We start from the raw sequence: 6,073 nt of genomic DNA on the forward strand, positions 1-6,073 counted from the left end.
TGACACTGCTCTCTCAAACCTCCATTGCATCAGATACACACAAACACAAGTCTACTATAAAATTTCCTGTTGCAAACACCTCCAGTTAAAAATATTAGAGGTGCCACCAGCAGCATGTGCAACCTGATCTCAGTCCAGGACTCCTGGCAAGGGCTTTCTGAACTTGGGCTGAAATGATTTTCCTCACTGTGCATTTGGAAGTACTGGGAGGGTTGTAACGTCACTTGTGCACAAATGCAGACGGATCAAATGCCAGAGTTTTCAATAATTGCTTTTCATTTTGGAAATAATGCCCTTCTCTTGTGTACAGGTGGGGCTCTGCAGAAATATTTTGGGTTCAGGATGAGCCAAGGTTAAACAAAAGGATTAGGAGCAGGAGGGGATGGGAAATGAGGAAGGATGGAACAGTGAACTGCAAGGGCTGAGAGAAGATAGAAAATGCGAACAGGAGGATGGGACATGGGCAGGAGCCAAGGCACAGGATGGCAGGATAAACACTTGGGACCAGCTCAAGGACTGTAGGATGGAAATAAATCAAAGGATGGATATTGAATGACAGACTGCAGGAGCAAAAGGGGTTGAACAGACCCAAAAGAGGACAAAGTCCAGCTGAAGGGTGAACAGGGACCTCAAAGCAGTTGCGTTTGATACTGCAGGACTTGACACAGTGTTTGTACAACTCAGGAATTTTAAGGTGCCTGACAAGTAGTTGTGAAACCCTCCATCATTTTCTGGTGATAGGTCTGCATACTGTTGTTATTTTCTTTCACACTCATTCATTTGCTCATACAGCACAGGAGTGTGCTATGAACCTAAAAACTGTGCCTGTCTGAGAGGCCAGGAAGTTTTTCATATTGTAATAAATCGAAACCTGAAGTCCCTGACATACATCTAGAGGATGTCTCTATGAAAGGCATCTTAAAAAAACCCAACATATTTACATGGAAAATACTTAAGAAACTTAAATAGAAGTTTAAAAAAGGCTTAAAAGTTACTCAACTGTAGATAGAAGTTTGGGGAACTTCTTTTCGATCTTAGTTTTTTGAAAACCCAAGACAAACACAGTGTTGAAGGCACTTTACAGAGGTAAGTCCTTGAAAGCTAGGAAATACAGTTTCTAGTACAATAAAGTTTCTAGTACAACCTGCTTTCCCTTCCCCTTCTCCCTTTATTTCCAGGATTGTGGCAAAATCTTTAGTTACACCGTGGTATGCTTTTCCCAGTACAAGAACCTGTCCTTATTCGATGCACAGAAAAGACAGAGTTCCAGTAATACTCCAGGGTGATGCAGTCATCTTCAACTTATCATGGAAGAGCAAGTCTTCCATCAGTCAACAGTGGCACAAACATCCTATTCAAAGTGTAGTATAGGGACAGTGTCCAAGGCCAGGTTGGAAGGGGCTCTGAGCAGCCTGGGATAGTGGAAGGTGTCCCTGCCCATGGCAGGGGGTTGGAACTGGATGAGCTTTAAGGTCCCTTTCAACACAAACCATCCTATGATTTTATGACTGGGATTAATGGTTTCCTATCAAATAACAATCAGGGTTGCTTCTATCTTGGGAAAACTGGGAATTTTTATCCCTGTCCATTGGGGCAGTGGTGGAAATGGCAGCGTGATGGATGCATGGGTGTCATTAGATGCCTGATCACTACTCATCCTTTTGCCATCTGAGGCTTTGAGATCTGCAGCTGCACAAATTGCATAGTTTCTTCCCTCTTACAGTGTAATGGGAACGTGAAAGCCACATTCAGTGAAATCACTCCTCTTTCCTGTCATAAGTGCGTCTGGCATTCTGCGAAATGGGGAGAGAAACATTTCAGACCCACGCCTTCACTTGGAGCAGAATAAAGAGGCTGAAGGCACCAAAGAATCTGGCCACTAACATCTGATGCCATAAGCAGTTGACTGCTCTGATGCCTGGAAGGATGTTAACAAACATCCTTCGGGTTTGCTCCTGTTTTCTGGTAACCAAACAAAGCAGGAGAGCTCCTGTTTCCGAGTGGTATGCCTAGCAGCTTCAGGGCTTCAGCTAATTCTGCTTCCCTCCCCTGTTCAGCACTCTCATTTATGTATTTATGGCTCTGAGTAAGTGAAGAAGTATGAAGCTGGCTGTAATTGGTACTGTGCATAAGTGTAAATTACCATTTCAAATGGGGATGCTCTGCCAGCTATTACATTTTATTTTTTTTTTTTTAATTTCCCTGTCTATTGCTCTTTTTAGACCATGGGGATTTATTTTGTGTATGTGGAATATTTTGGCTCCTGGGAGATGAATTCTGCCTCAGGGCCTCCAGGCTGTAGGAGGCTTCATTGTGCCTCTCAGGCTGCACGTTAAGGTGTTGATGGATGATTTCAGAGGTGTTTTGATCATCAAAATATACTGCAGGTGTGGAGGGCTGTTTGATTTTCTTCTTGTTTCTTCATTTGATGTGGATGAGTACTACAAGATGTCACACAGGCAAAGCATCTCTAATTGTTCTCCTGGTTGCCCAGTGCCTTCTCCCCATGAGCCAGATGGTCAGGCAACACCTTCAGTGCTTACTGGGCAGGCTTCAATCCTGATAGGATTTTTGGAAAAGGGATATAAAAAGTACTTTGATACTGGCCTTCAAGGAAGTGAAGAAGTCAGAGGGGAGGAGAAGCTCCATATCTGGGAAAAGTGCCTGAATATGGAAAGCAGAAGATAGGGGTAGCCCAGAAACCATGGAGGAGAGAACTGGAAAGTTCAGGAGAAGATGGGAGAGCAGCCAGGCGGAAAGGGACCTGGGGGTGCTGATCGACAGGAGGCTGAACAGGAGCCAGCAGTGTGCCCAGGTGGCCAAGAAGGCCAATGGTATCCTGGCCTGCATCAGGAACGGTGTGGCCAGCAGGAGCAGGGAAGTGATTCTGCCCCTGTACTCTGCGTTGGTGAGGCCACACCTGGAGTGCTGTGTCCAGTTCTGGGCCCCTCAGTTCAGGAAGGACATGGAGGGGCTGGAGCAGGTCCAGAGAAGAGCAACGAGGCTGGGGAAGGGACTTGAGCACAAGTCCTATGAGGAGAGGCTGAGGGAGCTGGGGTTGTTTAGCCTGGAGAAGAGGAGGCTTAGAGGTGACCTCATCACTCTCTTCAACTACCTGAAGGGAGGTTATAGCCAGGTGGGGGTTGGTCTCTTCTCCCGGGCAACCAACAATAAGACAAGGGGACATGGGCTCAAACTCTGCCAGGGGAGGTTTAGGTTAGATGTTAGGAAGAAATTCTTTACAGAGAGGGTTATCAGGCATCGGAATGGCCTACCCAGAGAGGTGGTGGATTCACCATCCCTGGAGGTTTTTAAAAAGAGATTGGACGTGGCCCTTAGTGCCATGATATAGTAATTGGAGTTGGATCAGGGGTTGGACTTGATGATCTTGGAGGTCTTTTCCAACCCAATCTATTCTATGATTCTATGATTCTATGGGACTGACTGGGAAACACAGAAAGGCAGGAAGTGGGTAAGAAGTTCTGCATGTGCAAGACTCAAATCTAGATTCCAACTTGGGGTATCTTGGTTTTGGAGTGCTTATCCTGAGAGTCTCTGAAGTTGGCTTTCCTGAGAAAATCCTACGCAGACGCGATTTTGTGGCAGCTGCAGTGCTGAGCACATCAAACCCTGCAAAAGGGAGCTAAAGAGAACCCAAAGGGTGGCAGTGTTACCCAAAATGCTGAGCCACCTTCAGGGGTGTGTAAGACATCCAAGGAATGGTTTGGCTTGTTGAAAATGAACTGTTGTGCTGCAGATTCACAGGTGGCTGTAAGGACCAAGCTTGGGAGGACAATGTCCCTCCAGCTTCTGGAGCAGGATAGGAACCCAGAATCAGGTGTCCTGCTGTGCCAGTCAGCAACAATCTTTTTCCCATGTATTTGTGAAGGGATTTTTGTGCACCTGGGCATTAGTGACTGATATAGACTGGGGCAGGATGTGGTCATTGTGAACTCTTGAACCACAGTGACATGCCATACCTGAGCTTGGAGATGTGAACGCTGTCACTAAGCTTCCCTGTGAGGCAGTGGCATGTTTTCAGGTAGCAGCGGCCTTGTGGAGTTGGCTGGAGACCCAGCAGCCAAATCTCTCTGTTATGGTACAGCACTGTGGCTTTTGGGAGTGCTGCTCTGGGGCTCACCTCTTGCCCCTCCCTCACATCTCCACATCTCCCATTGCTGTTCCTCTCTAGCTTTGCAAACCGTGTGCCATTGGGAGCTGCTGGTCCAGCAGGATCCGCACGGAGGCTGAATGGTGGCAGCTGGCATCTCCTCTTAATATAGAAGTGAGGGTGGGGCTGCACAGGCACTGTGGTGCAGAGCACTTTGGGAACAGCCTGCGTTCTAAAAGGAGTTGAGTTACACATTGCTTCTGGATTTAATACTGAGACTAAAGTGCAGGGTAAGTGCAGAGAGGGAAAGCCAGTGGCTTCTGAGGGGCTTTCAGGAGCGAGCACAGGCAGCGTGGAGCAGCCTGAGTGCCTGCTCAGAGGTCAGCTGTGGTGGGAAGGGATTGCTGGATGGGACTGCACCTCAGCTGTCTTTCATAGAATCACAGAATTCTGTAACACTGCTCGCTCAGGTAACGTGAAGACCAGAGCTGTGGCAGCAAAAATGACTCTAGGGGCTGCAAAATCATCCTGCAAACCATGGTGGAACGTTGTTCCTGCTATGCTGCTTGGAGCTCGCTCATTTAAACCCAGCACAGGGTGAGGTCAGTCCCAGCAATGTAGACGTGCCCTGTATCCTCTTATAAACCTTGGGAACTTTTCCATCATCTCTCTCAAAAGCTCTTTTTAAGGGATTTCTCAATAGTTAACCATGAAAATGAATAAATCATAATTATGATTCAAATAATCCCAGGGATGAATAATTCATTCTAATAATTGAAAAAGAAATTTCAGCAAGAAGCATTTTACTATTACAAAGGTAAACATCGATTCATGATTTTTTTTTTTAAAGAAAAGGTGTATTCTCTGGGCAATTCTTTTTCCTTACCTCAATTATGTATAATATGAAACAAAAATATGCTTCCTTGTGAGACAGCCATCTTCACATAAAGGAGAAAATATGCTTCCTTTTACAACAGCCATCTTCAATGCTAATGAGTGAGAAATGAAAAAGGATTAAGTGACGTTTAAATCATATTCACCTCCTTGCTGAGGACAGAGCCAAACAAGGCAGCCACAGTCAGCTGGTCAAAATGTCCAGAGCCTGAACTGGGTAGTGCCAGCTAGTTTGGAGCAACTGGGAGGAGGGGTAAAGAGGGGAATGTTTTCCTCTAGATATGTGCTGCTATGAGATAGTGTAGGCTAAGGACATGGCTTGCAGCCAGCAAAGGCATCAGATACTATGATTATAAAAGCCTGGTTAATAATATTTAGCACTGACAAAGGGCTTTCAAGTGAAAGATAGACACTTGCCCTGGGAAGGATGGAAGCAGACTCTCCTGTTGGCCCCATTTTCGAGTTATTTCAGTAGAAAGTACACGGTCGTGAGTTTCCCTGTGCTTTCAGAAGCTAAGTGTGGCATGGATGGAGCAAGCCACAGGTTTCTAAAGCCAAAAGAGCTGGTAGTCTGCCTCTGAAATGCAGATTTGGCTCTCGGGGAGACTTAGTGCTGACTGGGTGGTGGTAAAAAAAAAAAAAAAAAGCAAGCTCACCTGTTTGGTACCTGGGAGATGGGGCAAACTCTATCCCCTGCAAATAAGAGGAAGGAAACTGCATTTACCCGTATCTTTCCCCCAGTTGCACTGTTTGCCGTGGCAGGTTGCCTCCATCTGCGGATGGTCCGGTGCCACCGCCGCGCTTGCATCACGTCAATGACATTTATAAATGGAGGTCCGCGAGCCACAGGCATGGAGCGCCTGGCTCAAGGTCAACTCCAGCCTGCGGCAGGGACGGGAACAGCACCGAGGTCCGCCGGGTCCCACGGCCGAGACCTGAGCGCTGTCGGACAGCCCCCCTCGGGGGTTTGGCTGGAGGGGCAGGTTTCCGTGGTGGAGAGGTGGGGGGAAGAAGGGCGGGGGCGGTGCCGCCCCTCGGACGAGCTGTTGAGAGGCGGCTGACAGGAGA

This window comes from Pipra filicauda, unplaced genomic scaffold (genome assembly GCF_003945595.2).
Source record: "Pipra filicauda isolate LSUMZ 115617 unplaced genomic scaffold, ASM394559v2 scaffold188_size1440453_pilon, whole genome shotgun sequence".
NCBI lineage: Eukaryota > Metazoa > Chordata > Aves > Passeriformes > Pipridae > Pipra > Pipra filicauda.